Source organism: Lycorma delicatula, chromosome 9, assembly GCF_047948215.1.
Source record: "Lycorma delicatula isolate Av1 chromosome 9, ASM4794821v1, whole genome shotgun sequence".
Taxonomy (NCBI): domain Eukaryota; kingdom Metazoa; phylum Arthropoda; class Insecta; order Hemiptera; family Fulgoridae; genus Lycorma; species Lycorma delicatula.
In genome coordinates, this window is record NC_134463.1 from 11,008,708 (window position 1) to 11,030,003 (window position 21,296).

The 21,296-nt window shown below is 32.5% G+C and overlaps 1 protein-coding gene across 2 annotated transcripts in view; it reads left to right on the forward strand.

Moving 5' to 3' along the window:
* The first annotated feature begins 19,679 nt into the window (after positions 1-19,679).
* Positions 19,680-21,296, forward strand: part of LOC142329734 (nucleolar protein 6-like) — a 110,021-nt gene continuing 108,404 nt past the window's right edge. The window contains exon 1 of one of the 2 annotated variants that reach the window (XM_075374470.1): positions 19,680-19,818. The gene's annotated coding sequence lies outside the window, so the exon portion shown is untranslated. The remainder of the gene's footprint in view (positions 19,819-21,296) is intronic. The other variant, XM_075374469.1, reaches the window with a different exon arrangement.

Sequence of the window (21,296 nt, forward strand, 5' to 3'; positions counted from 1 at the left end):
GTTTCTAAATAAACTGCCTAATGGGAGACAATAACAACTTTGTAACATGGTTGTACAGTAACCATAAAGTAATTTACTCATTATTGCCTCTTAAGTCCCTAATTAATTTCTAATCAAATTTTATATTTATGGATGTTTTTAACCTTTCAACATAATATATTAATTATCTGATTTGGAGGACAGTTCGTATTAATAAGAATTCAGCTCGCTATAATCATATACAAAGTGGTGTAACCCTTTAAACTGTTGCATTCTGCAGTGTACTTTCAGCACATACCAATGTCATAAACTACTATTTGCATTTAACTATATTTATTTAAAAATTACACATGAGAATTAGAAAATATGAAGTTTCTTTAATAAGACTAATTAAAACTTTAAGAAGTGTATAATTTTTACATATAATAGAGGTAAAATTTATTATGCTGCATAAGTAGACATGTTATATATGTCTAAATAGATTTATTTATTACTAAACAGACCTGGTCATTTTTTCATTATCATAATTTTTTAAATTAAAAAAAAAATTATTATTTGATATTAATAAAACTTTTTGATGTAACAAAAAAATAAATTTTTATTGAGGAAAAACTTATATATATATATATATATATATATATATATATATATATATATATATATATATATATATATATATATATTCAAGCTTGTTTTTCTTTTCCATAGATCTTTAGATTTTTTACTGGATAATGATTGTGAAAGGACTCAAGCACTACGTGTTGTATGACGTTTACTTTCCTTAAATGCTGCTGAGTTTCCAATCAGTCTTGTATCACTTACTATGACACTTCCTGATATACGTGATCGAATGATTCGAGCAGTTCTGGGTACACTCGTTGAGTTATGTATGTAAAATAATAATTCTTTATTTATTTATTTTTATTTTATTTTTTTCATTTGAGGGTGAAAAACAAGAAAATTGCCTTTTACTGAATTTTTTTTAGGCACATAGACCTTGAATTTCATCATTTGGTGGCAAATAAATTACATTGTATGCAAATGTCATGATGTAATAATAGGTTCATCATATATATGCTCTCTTTTATTATTATTATATTATTATTATGCTTTTACGGCCAACATGGGACCACTTAAGTCAATTTTAGTTGGATCTTTTCTGAGAAAAGCGTGTTATTTTACTCTTTCGAGCTGTCCAGTATTTCTTCATCCGTTCAGATCTTGCTTTCTTTTCTTCATCCGTAAACACCCTCTTCGTTGTATTTTGTCGTTTGTCTGTCTTTTGTTTAAATCTAATGCTTTTATCTTTTAGCTTTGTAATTTTTCCAGTTTTATTCTGTAGGTCGGTCAGGGAAATTCTCAATTCTTTCATATCTTCTCTAATTTCTTTGATCCATCCTACTTCTAGCTTTTGGAACCAGAGCTTTTCAATGATATTTCTTGACAGTCTTGTTTGCGGTGTCCTTATGAGATGACCGAAGAAAGAGATTCTTTTTTTCCGCATAGTATCGGTAACAGGCTCTATTTCTCGATACACCACCTCATTTGGCACAATCCACCATCGGCCTTCTTTTTGGTGTTTTTTATTGATACACGTTCTGACAATTCTCCTCTCTATTTTCAGAATTTTTTCAATTCGGTTTTTCTGAGTGATTTTGAAAAGGGTCTTGCTTCCGTAGGTGAATTCTGGCTGTACTACAGTTTTATAATGTTTAAGTTTTGTTTTAGCAGAAACGCATTTTTTTTTATATGTTGACCGAGTTAATTTTTGGGATTTAATCATTTTATTTGTCCTGTTTTGCCATGTCACTTTTTCATTTAAATTATAAGTTATTATTTCCCCTAGATATTTAAATTGTTTTACTATTTTAATTTTCTGATTGTTTACCGTAATGTGCTCTATTGCCAGAGGATCTATGGCCATTAGTTCACTTTTTTCGAAAGAGATATGAAGCCCTATCTTTTGTGCTAGGTTTTGAAGGCTCATGATTTGTGTTTTGGCTTCTTGAATATTATTTGCTAAAAGAGCGAGGTCATCTGCAAATCCTAGGCAATTTAGTGTGATGGAGTTTTTCTTAGTACCCATTTTTATATTTTTGGGATTTATTTCATACCATTTTCTCATGACAAATTCAAGGGCGCAGTTAAAAAGGAGTGGTGAGAGGCCGTCTCCTTGCCTCAATCCAGTTTTTATGTAGAAGGGTTGAGAGAGTTCACCTCTGAATTTCACTCTGGACTGGGTATTGGTTAAAGTTAATTTTATCATGTTTACGAGTTTAGGGTGAAGGCCCAGGTTTCTCAGAATATTCAGCATGGATGGTCGGTGTATAGGCCCTTTTAAAGTCGACGAAGGTGATTATTAGTTGTTTTTTCCGTCTTTTATATAAGTCCATCATAAGTTTTAGGGATATTATTTGCTCCGGGCAACCTCTCCATGGCCTAAATCCCCCTTGGTATTCCCCAAGTTCCAGTTCAAGTTGGTCTTTGCATATATATATATATATATATATATATATATATATATATATATATATAAAATAGTATTTACTTACTATAACAAGAATAAACTAATAAATATCAGTATTGTACGTTCCGACCAGTACTGTTTTATTTTATTAATAATTTTGTTTATTTTTACATTTTTTTTTATTTACGTAATTTTTCCGTAGTGTACTGTTGAGGGTTGTTTAGTAATTAAAATTACAATCTAGGTTTAGATACCAAGATCGGGGTTTTTTAAAAGTAATCTTGTCGCCTAATTTATTTCGATAACCGATTTAACTTAATTTTTACATTCCCGGTTATAGCGATATATGTTGCTAGACCGGCTGCAGCTGTAACCGGTATACAGATCGTTAAAAAAAATTCTAATGAAATTGGTCTTTTTTTAAGGTTTGGGCCTTAAGAAGATATTTTTTTTTAAATTTAACAAAAAGAAATAGATTTAAATAAATTGCAAATAATCTGCATAAAAATCTTTTTATTCCGACGCTGCCAAGTCCAAAAAATCTGTTTTTGAAAGACTGACGTTTGTGCGTGCGTACGTTTGTATTTACATCGGACTGTATTTGGTCTTAATGTGGATCCCGTAAGCCGATTTTCTTCATAATCGGGAGATAGATACTGCCTTTAGTGGGGATGGGTTTGGAAAGAATCTATTAAACTTTTACAAAAATTGGAAAAAGGGACAGGGGTTGTTCGACCGAAATAAAATTTCAAATATTTACCGGGTAGCCCACCGGTCTAGTGGTTAACTCGTCATCGCAAATCAACTGATTTCGAAGTCGAGAGTTTAAGATTCAAATCCTATTAAAGGCGGTTACTTTTATACGGATTTGAATACTAGATCGTTGATGCCGGTATTCTTTGGTGTTCGGGTTTCAATTAACCACACGTCTCAGAAACGGTCGACCTGAGACTGTACAAGACTACAGTCGATTTACATTTATACATATCATCCTCTGAAAAAATACCTTACGGTGGTTCCGGAGGCTAAATAGAAAAAAGAAAGAAAATATTTTGGGGAAATCTAGAAAAACATTCTTCTTACAAAAGTCGAGCTTTTATTTAAATCGGAAACTAACTAAACTTTTTAATTAATATTCAACCTCTCAAAAAATTATTTTACATTTCTTTTTTTTTGGCTATATCTTTCTTTAGAAAAGGAGTTAATGGGAGTTTTTTGCCTGTTTTCTAAATAGATAGGCGTGCACACCGGTATAAAATGTTTTTTCCCGTCTCGCTCCAACGGTCACTTTTCCCACTGTTTAGCCTCCGGGAATCAGCGTCAGGCATTACTTCAGAGGATGATATGTTTGAGCGTAAGTGAAGTGTAGTCTTGTACAGTCTCAGGTCGACAATTTCTGAGATAATTGTGGTTAATTGAAACCGAACCGCCAAAGAACACCGGTATCCACGATCTAGTATTGAAATCTGTATAAAAGTAACTGCCTTTATTAGGATTTGAACCTTAACTCCATTCCAACCGCGTGCGTTAACAAAATATATTTTTTTATTTTTAAATTTATTTTAAATTTAGATCCGTCTCGCAAGTTATACATCCATTTAGAATGTAAATGCCCTAAATTTTTGATAGCTCTTACCGTTTAAAAAAAATTAGCTAAAAATTTTATTCCTTTCCTAGGAAATTACAGTTTGTTTATTTACAATTTTGGTTGTACGTTAGTGTTTTTTAACGATTTTAAAAATTTACTTTTTTTAAATTTATTATCACCACTTCAGGATTATTTTCTTCAAAATTATTTTTATTACAACCGCTTCCCCTTGAGTATGGCAGCCCCCAAAATAAAAAACATAATCCTTTTTCAATCGCAAATTTTTAACTATCAAAACAAACTTGTTAAACAATAAAGTCATTGAAATAACTTTATACACCTCACTTCATAAGAGAGCTCCTTAATTTAAAAAAAAGAAACGGAAAAAATATATTTTTAATTTCGATTTTAATTTATTTAAAATCAATTTTAGTGAATATTTTAATCGCTAAAAATATCTCTGTTGCTCGAGCACCGAAATTTAAAAAAAAAGAAAAATTAATATTCGAAATGTAATATGCTAATATTAAACGTTTGATTAATATTTCGTTAGTCGGGCATCTTGATTTCAAAAATTAATATTAAATGTAATAAAATAGTAATTTTATTATTTAATAAAAAGAAAAGAAAAAAATATTACGATACACGTTCATTTTAATACGTCGATGAAGAAATAACTGAAGCACATTTTTTTTCGGTTGATATTTTTTAATTGAAAAAAAGTACAAAATAACAAATAATTACAAAATTTTTTAATACATTCGTAGGTTGTATTTTTTTTCTTCCTACCGGCTATTGAAATTTACATTTTTGGGTTTTTTGAATATTCGTAAAACATTTTTTCGTTTAATATTTTAAGTAAATGTTGTATTTTTCGTTCGTCATAACTTTACTCTTCCGGTTTTTTCCAAAAGATACAGTAGAATCAACAACCGTAAGCATCGGTTTGATTTTGAATTTTGTAAAGCGTTTTCGTATTTCTTTCGTAGAATTTGGATAAAGTTTTACGACATTAAATGTTGAATTATGAATGAATTACAAATATTTTTATTACGGTTGTAGGATAAAATATTGGTGATGATAATTCTCTCTCTAGTAATCGGTCAAAATTAATTCTTGCCCGGATGCGTCTGATAAAGTATAAAGATTTGTTATCGTATTTGATATGTTGTATAATAGCATTCAGGTCGAGCACGAATTTTTATCGGTGAAAATTTGTCGAATTACAATCTGTAATTTTCATTCGTACGTTATGATTTTTTAAAAGAACAGGGATTACGATCGGGTGGAATTTACCGCCTTAATAATTGTCGTTTGTAATCTGTGTGAAGTAGGGATTTTTTGATCGGTTAGGGACGTTTTGAAGTCGGGACTTCTGTTTAGCTATTTGCTAACGTAATCCGTCGGTGTAAGAAAACTTCTTTTTTTTCAGTGAGTCAGAGGAACCCCATTTACGGGCGAAGTGTCGGACTGGCTAACAGGTTCCGCATGATGTTATTAGAAGTGCGTGTGTGTGCCTGCGGCCTATCGACTAAACCTCCTATCTCACCAACCCCTCCTGCCGTGGCCGGACCCGCAATTAAGCATTACCACGACTCTGGGTGGTGCCATCGTCTCTAACTACCAGGATAGAGAGAGCGGTACCGGGCCCGGCTATATCGTTCCCGGTAAAACTTAATTGTAATTCGCCACATGCAAGGATGAATGTGTATTGTCATCGGTTTATTTAGAATCCTGTTCGGATCGTATTTCATTATTTTTATGCGCGTTAGGTGACCGTTACGAAGGAGCAAATGTTACATAAAGTTTCATCGAATTTCACTATTATTAAAAATTAGTGAACGCCGGTATCTTAATTTCTTTTACATATTCCTACGTTAGCCTCTGCTATTAGAAAATTATTAACTTTGTACGCGTGTATTTTTAGGATTACCCGTTAAAATATACTTGCGTTTGAAAAGTAGAATGATATAACGTTACCCGCTTGGAAATATTTATCGAGTCGAATATTTACTGTGGAATTTCATTAATTTTTAATAATTATATTAAAATATTACAGCGATTTATTTGAGATTAAGACTTTCAATATATACCGTCAAATTTGTTATCGCGTTTGTTTTGAATATAAAAACCGTAACATTTAAAGCAATAATTTTAGTCCGCGGTCCGACGTCGACGGGACGCCCTTGGTTAACAGCGTTGCGGTAGATTTTAGAGCGAGGGTGGACTCTATGTGTTCATAGGTGACGAATGATTGTTTAATTGTACGCCGTCTTGGCGGTTTAAAATAATTTTGTAACGTAACACTTGCAACTTATAACTTAACTTTAAAGATGGCAAACGTAAACTAAATAAAACTTAAAATAATGTTCATCCGAACAAGAACAAGAGGGAGTCCATCCGGACACGACCGCCTTGGGTCAGGTTTGAGTGCAAATCGGTATAAGACGCTAGGTACAGTGCTCGAGGGAGCAGCTAGTGACGTACAGTCGCGTGACCTTAGTTTGCTGCGGGCACCGTAGCCACCTCTAGGTTTCAGCATCCGACGGAAAGAGGGGGTGAAAACGTAACAGTCCGTATTAAAACGGTCACACGATAAAATTATATAACCGCTGCGATTCCAAAAAATCGAATGACGAATCTCCTAGATTTTTCTATGAAGGGTAAAATTCGATCGTCAGATTTTTTCCGGGAATAATGAAGCCGAAGATATCGTTCGGTATCCTTGTGATTTCATTTAAAATTTGATTTTGGGAATATTTTTTTTAGCTAAACGTTTTTTAATAATAATAATAATTCTAGACGGTACAATACCGTATGAAAAAAAATTAAGTTCTATTAAATAATTAAGCTAAAAAGTTATATTTAGTCTACGTAATAGATCGGTGTACTCCATTTGCCGAGCAAGGTTGGTCTTATATATGACAAATCTGTATACGTAGCACGCATGCGTAAATATGTAAAAGAAATTCTTCTTCTGTGTTTTGTAGATAAGGAATAAGAGGGCGTACTCTCGACTTGTATAGGTACTTATGCTGAATACAGTAGCTATTAAATTGGATAATTTCTACGAATTCAACAGCGGTAAATTATTTTTAATCGACGCCATATGAGAATCATAAGTAGATATAATCGAAGGACTTGCCCCAAAGTTGACATTTGATCTCTGGGAATTCCCTTTCCCATTTTTCGCTTTTTTGGAATTTCTCTTTTCCCTTTTTTCCAGTGGAAAATTCCCTTTCCCTTCTAAATCGCTACGCGATCTACGTAGCGATCGTGTAGCGTTTTAAAGGGAAAAGGGAATTTACTATCGGGAAAAAGGGGAAACGGGAATTCCCTGAGGTAAAAGGTCAAGTTTGGGCCCGATTCTTCCGATTATATCTGCTGTTATATTGTCGAGATATTTTATGTAATAAGACCTATTATTGGGAAAACTTTTTAAGTAATTCGTAAAGAGTTGAATCGCGGTATACTTTTGAATAGCTTCTAAATTTGGTGTTTAATTTACCCGATAGGTTTTGGTGTTTACAAAATCAACGAATAACTTGGAACTTAGAAACAGCGATAGAAACTAGATAAATTCAACGATAAAAGATGCGTCAGAAAGAAAAGTATACTACCGGTTCAGTCTTTCACGTGTTATCGGTAAATATATACTTTTTCGATATTATAATATTTTTTTACAAATGCAGTTCTGTGATAGTAAAGAAACCGATCCAAGAATTTTTGTAATTAATAGTAATTATTACTCTATAACAACTGTAATGATTGCGATTTATTATCACCCTTTTTATCATGTAGTAGCGGTTGAAGTAATCGATTAGACGAATTAAGAACGAGATATAAAAAAAAACAATGTTTATTTGTAAACCGGTTTTAATAAAGAGAGAAATGGTAAAAGGTAGTTTCAGAGTAAAATTAACGAATAGAAGCAAACTGTAAAGCGTAGGGTTTGAGAATTAAGGAAAAAATCTATCGTTACAATTTAAATAACTAAATAGCGATTAGCGGAAAAAAAGTCTTAAAGAATCGCTGGATATTGGAAGTAATCTGATATTTTTGTGCTCGATTGTAAACCGTCAAAGGATCTGAAAAAAATTCAAGATGCTTTTGCGTTTACGATTCGCTTTTAAAAATAATAAAAAAATTATTATTAAATTAATCAAACTTATTTGTAAGAAAGCCTTTTGCAATTAATTATAATCTCTTTGTAAAATGTAGTTCTCCGTAGACGTTGTTAAAAGGTTAGGTTATGAAGTATTTAACCGAATTATTTTTTATCTGTATCCCGTTAGTTCGTTTAATATATCCGTAAAATTTTAACGTTTATTGTAGTATGTTGTTATGAAATCCCAAAATTTGATTATAAAACAAATAATGATCTTAATCTCTTACAAAAATACTTTATTAAGTCGCTTAATAATCTGTAAAGTTATCAACGTGGTATCGATCCGTATAAAATTACCGTATGCTATGCCGTCTACTGGATTTAAGTGACGTTAGTACGGACCTGTAATTTCTACCTTATCAGAAAAACCTTCTTGGCGCGAATGGTACCGTCTCGGCCTTTTATCCGGAGGTGACGGGTTCGAATTCCGGTCAGGCATGGCGATTTTCACACCCCACAAAAATTGTCATTCATCTCGTACTCTGAAGCATTACCTGAACGGTGGTGCCGGAGGTTTAAAAAAACATTTATCAGAAAAAAAATCGGTGACAAAAAAACTGAAAAATATTTTGCAAACGGTTAATAGATTTAAAATATAACTTTTCAAATATACTGAAATTAAATTAAATAAAACTGAAATTTATAATAAAAGTTTTGATCCTTTAAATATTAAACGGTCACTAAATAATCGAAAGCGTTTCACGGTCATTCGGGGTTACTACAGTAAAAGATTTGTGGAAATAGGATATGTTAATTTTACTTTATTATTATTATTTTCTAATAGGTTTAGTTATTTATATTAGGAGGTTTGAAAGTTTTTCACTCACAGAGTCATTTTTAGAATCGACTCCTATGCTAAAGCCCCTTAGGTTCTACCGCAGAAATATCTTACAAGTTAATGGTAATTTTTAATTTTTTCTGTTTAGTCTCCGGAACCACCGTAACGCATTACTTCAGAGGATGATATGTATGAATGTGAATGAAGTGTAGTCTTGTACAATCCTAGGTCGACCGCTCCTGAGAAGTATGGTTAATTGAAACCCAACCGTCAAAGAACACAGGTATCCACCACGATGTAGTATTCAAATCTGTATAAAAGTAACTAACTACCTTTACTAGCATTTGAACTTTAGAATCTTAACTTCGAAATCGGCTGATATGCGAGACGAGTAACCACTAGACCGACTCTATGAGCTATAATTAATGGTGTTTAGGATTTGCGTGAAGGGGGAAGGATGTTGGGAAAGACAGTACATTAAAAATCTATCTAAGCGATTGTGCAGTGTTCATGAAATCAAATTGTATTTTAAAAACCTTGAAATTTACCATAATACTAGCGTGCCTAAGGCACGCCTCCGCAGCTGGGCTCTCCGGGCGTCTTGCCTTGTCAGGTGGCGTCTCGGGATGGGATTATTAGTTGTCCTAAATTGAATACTTTTTGTGTTTGTGTAAAAAGATTTTTTTCTGAGTGATGAAAAATTTTTTTTCTTCAGGCATTTGACTGGTTTGATGCAGCTTTCCCAAATTCCCTATCTAGTGCTACCCATTTCATTTCGGTGTACCCCTACATCCTACATCCCTAAAAATTTGTTTTACATATTCCAAACGTTTCCTGCCTGCAAAATTTTTTCCTTCTACCTGTCCCTCCAATATTAAAGCGACTATTCCAGGATGCCTTAGTATGTGGCCTATAAGTCTGTCTCTTCTTTTAACTATATTTTTCCAAATGCTTCTTTCTTCATCTATTTACCGCAATACCTCTTCATTTGTCACTTTATACACCCATCTGATTTTTAATATTCTCCTATAGCACTGCATTTCAGTAGCTTCTAATCTTTTCTTCTCAGGTACTCCGATCGTCCAAGTTTCACTTCCATATAAAGCGACACTCCAAACATACACTTTCAAAAATCTTTTCCCGATGTTTAAATTAATTATTGATGTAAAAAATTATATTTCTGACTGAAGGCTCGTTTAGCTTGTGCTATTCGGCATTTTATATCGCTCCTGCTTCGTCCATCTTTAGTAATTCTACTTCCCAAATAACAAAATTCTTCTACCTCCGTAATCTTTTCTCCTCCTATTTTCACATTCAGCGGTCCATCTTTGTTATTTCTACTACATTTCATTACTTTTGTTTTTTTCTTGTTTATTTTCACGCGATAGTTCTTGCGTAGGACTTCATCTATGCCGATCATTGTTTCTTCTAAATCCTTTTTACTCTCGGCTAGAATTACTATATCATCAGCAAATCGTAGCATCTTTATCTTTTCACCTTGTACTGTTACTCCGAATCCAAATTGTTCTTTAACATCATTAACCGCTAGTTCCATGTAAAGATTAAAAAGTAACGGAGATAGGGAATATCTTTGTCGGACTCCCTTTCTTATTACGGCTTCTTTCTTATGTTCTTCAATCGTTACTGTTGCTGTTTGGTTCCTGTACATGTTAGCAATTGTTCTCCTATCTCTGTATTTGAACCATAATTTTTTTTAAATGCTGAACATTTTATTCCAGTCTACGTTATCGAATGCCTTTTCTAGGTCTATAAACGCCAAGGATGTCGGTTTGTTTTTCTTTAATCTTCTTTCTACTATTAATCTGAGGCCTAAAATTGCTTACCTTGTCCCTATACTTTTCCTGAAACCAAATCGGTCTTCTCCTAACACTTCTTCCACTCTCCTCTCAATTCTTCTGTATAGAATTCTAGTTAAGAATTTTGATGCGTGACTAGTTAAAACTAATTGTTCTGTATTCTTCACATTTATCTGCCCCTGCTTTCTTTGGTATCATGACTATAACACTTTTTTTGAAATATATTCCTATTATAATGCAATTCTTAAATGATTTCTTTCTAATAATTTCAAATATAATTTTTTACAGCAATTTAAAACAAGTTTGTACACATTCTATACTTGTTATAATACTTAGTGTGAAATATACTGTACTTACAATAAATCAGTAGTCAGGTTAATTTGTTTACAAATTCTCATTATAAATGTTTAATCAAATTTTCAATATTTGGTACTTTTTCGTTTTATGCCACCCAAAAATTCTTGCCCAAATCAACTCAAAAACACGCAAAAATATTTACAATTAAATAATATTTACAGCTTTTTCCATCGCCTAATTTTCGGCGATGAATGTACGTTTCACATCGGCGGTAGAGGTGATAGACATAATATAAGAATACGGGATACAAAAAACCCTAGATATAATTTACAAAATATACGCGACTCCGGTAAACTGAACATCTTTGCGCTAGATTTAATGAAAGGGTGTACGGGCCGTTCTTTTTTCACTAAGTGACAATAATCGGAGTAATTTAGCTGGACACGTTAAGCGAACGACTAATGCCTCAACTCGAAGAAGCTACTGACGACTTCGTTTCTGTACAACATGGAGCTCCGCCTCAATGGCATTTATAGACAGAATTATTTGGATTTATATCTTCCTAGTCGACAGATTGGAAGTACAAGCGAGGAAAACAGGTGCTAAGCGTCGGCCACCGTGTACTCGACTTAACGCCTTGCTACTACTTTTTATAGGGTTTTTGTACCGCCCCTTCCTGTTGATATCGATAATTAAAACAACGCATCACAAATGCTGTTGCTACCGTTGACCGACATATATTTGCACGTGTTTGGGAAGAATTCGACTACCGTGTTGATATCTGTCCTGTTACAAACAGTGCTTATTGAAAACAAGCTATCGAAGTGTAAATTTCATTTGTAATCACTCTGTATATTTAGAATTCCAAATCGTCATATTTCATACAGTCAAATCACTTTATACCGCTGCAGTTTCTACTTTTTTCTATCTTTCGAAGAAACGCGTATTAATGAAATAGCTTCCCAGCGTACAGGATTCGATTATTAATATTTCCAATCTTCACATTTGTTAAATTATGAAGACGGTAAGTAACCCCCTATAGGATTTCTTCGGGAGCATTTAGTTTTCATTCTTTTACGATCTAAAAATTACAATATATCAAGAATATTTTAGGCGATTTTCTTTCATTGTCATTATAATAGTACTATATATAATATATTATACATATATATATATATATATAACTCTGTACATTTTTTTTTTTTTTTCTATATAAGTATGTTTATTTTATTTTAAGTTTTCACTAGCCTATCGGGCCGGCCTAGTAGTCTTGTCATAAATCAGTTGATTTACCGCTGATTTTCGAAGTCGAAGATTCTGAAGTTCGAATCCTAGTAAAGGCTAATTGTTTTATACGGATTTAGATACTAAACGGTTGGTTCCGGTGTATTATGGCGGTTAGAATTCAATTAACCAAACGTCTCAGGAATGATCGACCTGAGTCTGTACGAGAATACACCTCATTTACATATCATATGTGTCATCCTCATACCATTGATCTTTGGGGGGGGGGGGGGTTAGTTGCTTATTGTTCATCACTAAACAGATTGCAACGTACACATATGGAAAAATAAGAAATAGAAAAGAAATAAAAATTTGCAGGAATCGTTACTAAGTTACAACGTAATTTTGTAAAAGATGATAAACTATTATTATATACACACTATATATATGTTTAGCAGAAGTCAATCATCGAACGACAAATATTCTACGCATGTTTTACACGACGAAAAGTTTGGTACAAATAAAATTAATATCGTAAGGAACGGAAAAGAACGAAAATATATCACGGGTGGGAAGAAATATCCCCGTCCTATAATTACAAAGCCTGGACATTTGTCCCTTGCTGCTGGATCTCTCTTATTACTTAGCGTGTAGGTTATTTTTAATGATCGAACTATATTACAATAATTTTTTTTTTTTAAAGCTGGCGTAATTAATTTTGAAAATTTTTAGCGGGATTATCCTCGGGAGAAATGAAAAAAGATATTGCATCTCTCTCCCGGCAAAATTCCTCTTAGGTCCGTCCTCTAGAGGCCTTTCGGTTTCAGTATCTTTCGGGCAGAAGGGATGTACTAGTCGAGGTCCTCGTTTGACGGAGAGGATAATTCATTCACTTTAAGAAGAGAGTTTGCGTATAAACTTTGAAGCGGTTGACTCACTTTTAAGTATGTTAAGGAGGAAAAGAATAGGAAACCGGGTTTTCTACTTTTCATCTTATTCTGACCGACTGAATTCATTAACTCCCATTTTCGGGAGACGTTCTTCTTAAACTTTTATTTTTTCTTTAACCTGCCGTTTACTGTAAGTCGGGTGAAATTATACACGACCAGTAACCTTAAAAGTTCTGTACAGAGAATGGCATCGGAGAATACAGGTTTCCGGCGACCGATGAAGTTCTACCCGATCTTCTGCCGCTATCTTCCGGTGTGCTTTTACGCAATCATTCTTGTTACTACAACGCATATAAAGCAGCAGAGTTGCTTTTTTCTGAGAGTAACGATATTAATTATACGACCGATCTCTGTAATGAAACGAATGAAGATATTTAGGGCTGAATATTACCTGCGATTGATTCATTTTGTATTATGTATGAATATAAACTAAGTATAGTCTTCCACAGCCTCAGGTCGACCGTTCCTAACCCGACGGATCAGTCTAGTGGTTAAACTCGTCATCACAAATTAACTGATTTCGAAGTCGAGCGTTTTAAGATTCAAATCCTAGTAAAGGAAGTTACTTTTATACGGCTTTATTATTAACAATTAATTAATTTATTAATATATTCCACCTGTTGTCTTAATCTTTCTTATGTCAGTGACACGTGTAAAATACTTAAGATACAAGAGACGCTAGTCAGATTTACTTTGCTGAACGATGTTCACAAGTTCCTTTGATAAATAGATTAAAATTATCAACCTGTAACGGGTTAGGCTTAGTATTTTGATGCAGAATAGTATATTTAACTCGGAAAAAATGTATCTCTTTTTCCGGTAAGCCTGGCGTAACCCACCGGGTCGGTCTAGTGGTGAACTCGTCATCGAAAATCGGCTGCTTTCCAAGTCCGGTTCTAAGGTTCAAATCCTAGTACGCTGGGAAGCTATTTCATTAATACGCGTTTCTTCGAAAGATAGAAAAAAGTAGAAACTGCAGCGGTATAAAGTGATTTGATTTGATTTCGTATAAAGATTTGGCAAACAAAAAAAAAACAAGTCCATTTCGGCACGCCAGAAGGCGAAGTATATATTTAACCGCTGCTAAGTAGGAGATAAAAAAGATTTCCACCTTAAAGTTAAGAAAACCGTCAAATTTACGCAATAAGACAATAGGTGCATGCGAAAAAATTTTCATATGTTTAATATACGACAAGCCCCATCTTCTTACCATTCCAGCAACATTTTGGTCATCCCTTCCCGTAACGGTTGGTCATATCAAACATTGTTGTAGACAAAAATTTTAGGTAATGTGTTTACAGGACTAAGGTGCCTCACCACGAAATCACAAAAAACCTATCAAATTCATTAAAAATTAATATTTATTCATTTAATGATGTAATTTGGGTGTCGGAAAATAGAAAATTAGTAAAAATTTACATAGTGATACAAATAATAAAAAAAACGAAAACCCAACAAAAACGCAGAACAATAAAAACATCCCTAAACAACTAAAAACGAAAAAGTAACAGAACTATTAACGAAAACTGCAATAATAACCATGAATATTCGGAGCAAGAAAAACGCAATACAATCTTCAATAGCTGAACCTAACTTAATTACTTAAATAATCAAAACATTACTGTTGATTATTCAAGATTAGCGAGCGAAGTGAGCATAGGTGGTTGTTGTTTGGTTAGATTATATTATTTATTTTCGTGTTTATATCTTTAAATAGAATGTTTCACTATGATACAAGTATTTTTTTCGATTCTCATTGTGTTATGTGTTATTTGTATCACTATGTAAATTTTTAATAATTTTCTATTTTCAGACATCCAAAATAGATCATTAAATGAATAAATATAGTTCTGAATGAATTTGATATTGTTTTTTTGTGATTTCGGGATGAGGCACCTCAACTAAATAATTACCCGATTCGATACTGTGCCCATTAAGGGAGGCATGGTTTCTTTTGTTTTCGAAACCCCATTTTTTCCAACCCTTGGGCCAACGGTTGGTGATATCAAAAAAATTTACTTAGATAAGTTTTAGGGCCTTATCCAAAGAATAGTAGGAACTATAAACGAATTCGATATTTTACTTAATAGGAAAGTAGCGATTTTTTTTTCGAAAAATTCCCCCAATTCCACCCCTATAGTTTGATTTTGCCCGATAACGAACACGATCGAGATTTTGGGTCGTTATATCTTATGTACAAATTTGAAAGTGATCGGTGCTAAATTATAGCAGTTATCGTGTCCAAAATAAAGTGATATATATACGTATATACATAAACTTTTGAACTGACAGTGGTTTTGGGGGTCTACGGGATGTGAAAAGCGAAGATATGTCGTAATTTTCTGGAAGTCGAATCACGGTACGCATTACTCATGAAATCTATCTAAAAGCAATGATATTGGTATAACTCCTGTTAGATCACTTAGAAATAAGAAAAAGACTGTATATTTAAAATTTAAATGATAAATTTTCTCATAAAATCCACATCTAATAAATAAATTTCTAAAATGAAATACTAGTTGATTGACGAATTGTAATGGGGATTTTTATTTAAAAGGGCAAAGCGATCCAGGGGTAGCCCGGACTTGGAACTTTCTGAAGTACTTGGGTTTCAAAACATTCGGTCTCCATTTTAAAAATTGTAGTTATGGCAAATTACCTATATGATGTGCGGATAAAACAATATTTTTCAAGATTATAAGTGTTACCCGAAAAATATCACGAAAATGTGACCGTATATAATTTCTCATTTTTTTACTTTTGATATATATTATATTTTTTAGTCAAAAAACCAAAATCAGGTGCAGCCAGTCGCGTCGCACATACCGTAAATGGTATATCCTGTGTCGGTTAAGTTACTGAGCCGTACACCGTTGATATTTAAAGCTACTTTTATCGATAACCAAATGAGGTATCGAAAAAGGCAAACCAACCTTTTTTTTATAGGAAATTTACTTTCAATTACTCGGTTTCCCCATAATAAAGTTGAACATCGGTTGTAATCGCAAACGATTAAAATTGCCACCGTCTTGAAACGGTGGTGAAATATAATTCGTAACGGCAATAATTCTACGTTCTTTCCTGATATAAAAAATATATATGTGCACATTCACAGTACAATCGATTCAGTAGTTTTTGCGTAAAAGCGTACCAGATTCAATGAGACCACTAAATTTATATATATCCTTACCCTACTAAAGGGCATTTGTGTGTGTGTGTGTGTGTGTGTGTGTGTGTGTGTGTGTGTGTGTTCGTGTTCTTCCCCCTTAGCTTAGCATCGGAGTGTACCGATACGTTGCAAAAAATCCCAATTCGTTAGTACATACCTCGTAGTAGTCAGATGTATACTTGTTATACTATAATTATATATCGATGTATCGCTTATACATGCGAAATATATAATATTAATTCCTTGTACTAAGTAAGGGAAGTAGTTAGATCGCAAAAATCTCGGGTTTCAGATTTCAATGGAAATATCCATTTTAATCATCTCTGAATCCATTTTGACTACTTTCGGGGTGATTTTTGTACGTATGTATGTATCTCGCATAACTGAAAAACGATTAGCCGTAGGATGTTGAAATTTTGGATTTAGGACTGTTGTAACACCTAATTGTGCACCTCCCCTTTTAATTGCAATCGATCGGACGAAAAGTGTCCAAAAAATCTCGAAATCCAAAAAATTTGAATTTCCGATTTTTTCTTACTGAAGTAATAAGTCCTCATCGAGAGCTTTTTAAACGTTATATCATAAGCGGTACTTATTTTCAACGGTCAAATAAAATTTTAATTAATGAAATATTTTGATCTTACAAGGAGAAGACACATCTGTTCAAATCGGACTTCACCTCCTTTTATTAACTTTTTTTTAATTTAAATAAATTGTGTTATTAAGAATTATTAACCTCCGATTATAAAAATGGTTTTACGATAAATAATAATACAATAATAACAATAAAAAAGCAAATTTTAAATATTAGAAGTTATTAATGAAAAAAATATTTTATGTATTTTTCATTTAAAAAAAACAAATGTGCATATGTAATTCAATAGGCGTACAAGGAAGTCACGTGGTGTCCACATCAATTTTTTATTTATTTATGCGATTGTTTTACTTCATCAAATAATGAACTATAACCAAAAATTAGGCGCCGGAATGTACCGGTCACTAGCGGAAAATTCCGATTCGTTAGTATAAATTTCTAATTTAACTTTCGTAGTATCACTTTTCATCATTCAAAAAAAAATATTTCTACACTGGAGGGAATCAATTTTGGACACCTAATAATCCCATTCCGAGACGCCTTCCTCCAGGGTAACTCGCTCGGAAGGCCTAGCTGCAGTTGACATGTCTACGGCACACCTCTGAAACTAGTCAGATTATTAAAATAACGATTCTAAATCATTATTTTTTAATATTTATGTTTTTTCTGTGTAGGAATTAAAAAAATATATATATATACAAATTTAAAATAAAAATAAGGAAATTTATAATTATTTATATAAAGAAAAGTTTTTATAATAATTATTTGGGTTCATCCAAAAATTTTGACTCTGTTTTATCTCAATTTGTTGGATTTATGCCATGCTGAATGAAGTATTTATAAAATCCTAGCCAAATCGTTTTTTTTTTTGTTTTTTTGTTTAATATTTGTAATTCTATGAAGAGTTATTTGCAATTGGAGTTAATTATGTATGATATATACATATTTTTGTGTATACACACACACACACACATATATATATATATATATATATATATTTAAAAGGTTTACCCTGTTTTATTTGTTCGAATAGTTTATTGTTCAAAAATATTTTATTTTTTTCCTTCAACCTCTATTTTTCATATTATAATTTTTATAACAATAATAATGAATTAGTAAAAAAAATGTAATAAATTATTTTCAATTCGCACATTGAATTCATTTTTAAATGTATTATAAAAAGCATTTATTTCTTGTAATATTTTAATATCAATTTTTGAAACAACTTCAAGGTCGGTTTACTAGTGTTAATTGTACAATCTGTTTATGTTATCCCAGTGTCTGGGAAAACATATCCAGTGTCCCGGAAGGTGTACATAAACCTTAATTTAGAACATTAAAATAAATATAAAACCTCATGTGGATAAACGCCTTATCTCGTTTAATTTTCTCATACAGAATGCGGTAGTGAATTGAGCGATTCTAAAAACGTTATTAAAAAAAAAAATCTGTTCGCGGATACCGGTGTTCTTTGGTTGTTGGATTTAAATTAACCGCACACCTCAGGAATGGTCGACCTGAGACTATACAAGACTATACTACATTTACATTCATACATAACATCCTCTGAAGTAATACCTTACGGTGTTTCCGAAGGCTGAACGGAAAAAAGTGGTGTGGACACCACATGACTTCCTTGTAGCATATTAAATTATATATATATATATTTTTTATTACATTTTTTTTCATTGAATTATCATTTATTGTAAAACTTTTAAAACAATCACAGGTTAATAATTATTATTAAATCAATTTATTTGAATTAAAAAAAAAGGAAACGAAGTCGGATATTTGCCGATGTGCCTTCCCCTCATAAGATCCAAATATTTCATTAATTAAAATTTTATTTCGCTATAACTCTGGAACCAGTAAAAATAGATATGATATATCGTTGAATATCTCTCAATAAGGGTATATTACTGCAGTTAAGAAAAATTAAAAAATCCAATTTGGGCTTTTTTGGACACTGGTCTAGTCGATTGCATTGAAAAGGGTAATCGGTCGTAGAAAAGATATCATGTTTATAAAAAAACCGTTCGTTTTAAAGTAATAATGTAAATCGATGTTTTATCTAAAAGATTTTTCTCGATCGACATTAATAGATTTGTTTACAGGTTAATATAACAACCGATCAAGAAGTGACAATGACGAGACAACTTTATGCGCTTACGCATGTGTATTTGTGCATCGTACGCGCAGCATGTATGCTAAACCGTTCCTCCATTATACATTCTTAGTTACAGCAGCGTGCGTTGATTTGGTTAGAAATTAAAAAAAACACGCTGCTTCTATTGCTGGAAGATACATGTTTATAAATTTTGTGCGCGGTTTGTTTTTAAACGGTAGTTATAGATATTAAATTGTTACTTGTGTCGATATGTAGTGAATGTTATGTAAATACGCGTGTAAAATTACGTTGTACGTGTCATTTTGTTTTTATTATTTTAATAATTAACTGTAACGTTCGTAAAATACGATATCGGTTATAAACAATGACTGCTATACCGGCTTTCTGTTTTAATTGAAATTACGAAGTAGTTAATGTGCGCCGAAACAGATTTTGTATACTTATCTACACCAATATTAAAATAATATTTTAAATATTTAATCAACTGAACAAGTGATTGTTTGTTAGATAATGTTTGTAACATGTGGATATGTGTGTTGTATTTTTTCGTTATTAGAAGTACTAAAAATCTATTAAATGTTAGCTACATTGGGATGTCAAATGTTTCCGGATGTTCAACTCTTCAGACGCTGACATTCACACCAGTTAATTTAAATAGGTGATTTAAAACATTTTAAATAGAACTTTCTTTCATTAGGAAATGTATTTTTATCAATTTTCAATGTCGTAGTGAAATCGCACAGTTGTACTCGCCTGGATATTTTAAGCGTAAACCGTTAAATTTCTATAAATCTATCGATCTTAAGAGCCCCCCGTATACGTTAGCATATGCGACTCCCTCTGGAAAAAGAAGCGCGTTGCATCCTCCAATAACTACGGTCTCTTCAGGGAGATTCCTGCTAGACTGAAAGGCACTAGCACCGGCAAGCCTTCAGTGGACGGACTGAAGAGGAATAGTGTCGGGGAAGACGGAAATACAACGCTACTGTCCCAAGATCGGCCCAAGCAATGTTATTCGAATCGATACGTAAGGATCGGAACGCAGTCTACAATCGCGTCCAAAAACAGAACCGATATATAACCGACATTAAAAAAACAGTTACTCTCCCGGTAATAAGAAAGACCTAACAGCAAAAGACTGTTGTCCGGGTCATGCGATTAAGAGGTGATATGTATCCCTCGAAATTCTTGTGTTCCGCCGTCCCGTGTCCATATTTAATTTAAATTTTGCGTTGTTAACGTATGACGTTAGGGTTCATTAACGTCATGTCTCACGAAAACGAGTGCTTTTTCAACGAAAAAGTAGAGAAATTGAATCTAATCTTAAAGAAATATACAAAACGGAAAAATCGTTAATAATTGAATACGGCGTAGAAATATTGATTATCACCAACTTTTATTATATTAAACGGACTTTAATTTTTTTCAACTTTTTTAAGAAACTGTATTTTTTTATAACAGATCATACAAAATCATTTTATATGGGATCTAAGTCGGGTATTTTTTTTATATTTACAAAGGAATCAGTTTTATTATACAATTTGAACGATGTAAAATGTTTTATTTAGACTAGAAAGAATATGACCATTTTTTTCTCAGAAATGTGCTTGTGTGTGTGTGTGTGTGTGTGTGTGTGTGTGTGTGTGTGTGACTTGTGTATTATAATTGCTATGAGGGTTACGAATTTCTTTATTATTTACCAAAATAGCTTATCTTACTAGCAACATATCGATGTAATGAAAGACATAATAAATTATGATATACGGCATACAAAAAAAAAGAAGGTATTTGTGGTCATAAAACGTCACTCACTTTTACTCGATATCTATAAATATCTTTTCTGATGGTATCGGTAAACATGTAACACATAACTATTCCTAATGAATAACACTATACAGTAAAAATTGTTTTTTGTCGATCTGAATTGCCTTTTAAGTGGTAGGAATTGTTATAAAACGTAGTTTTGTGAATCTCTTTCAATTTGTTACTAATCTGTGATTTATGACACGGGTTTTTCATCATATATTGCCCAATTTTCAACTGATTTGCTCGAAAGTATTATTTTTAAAATCAGCAAACTATGTTTATAAACACAAAGCAAAAAAAAAAAAATTCGCTAATAAAAGACGCGGTAGA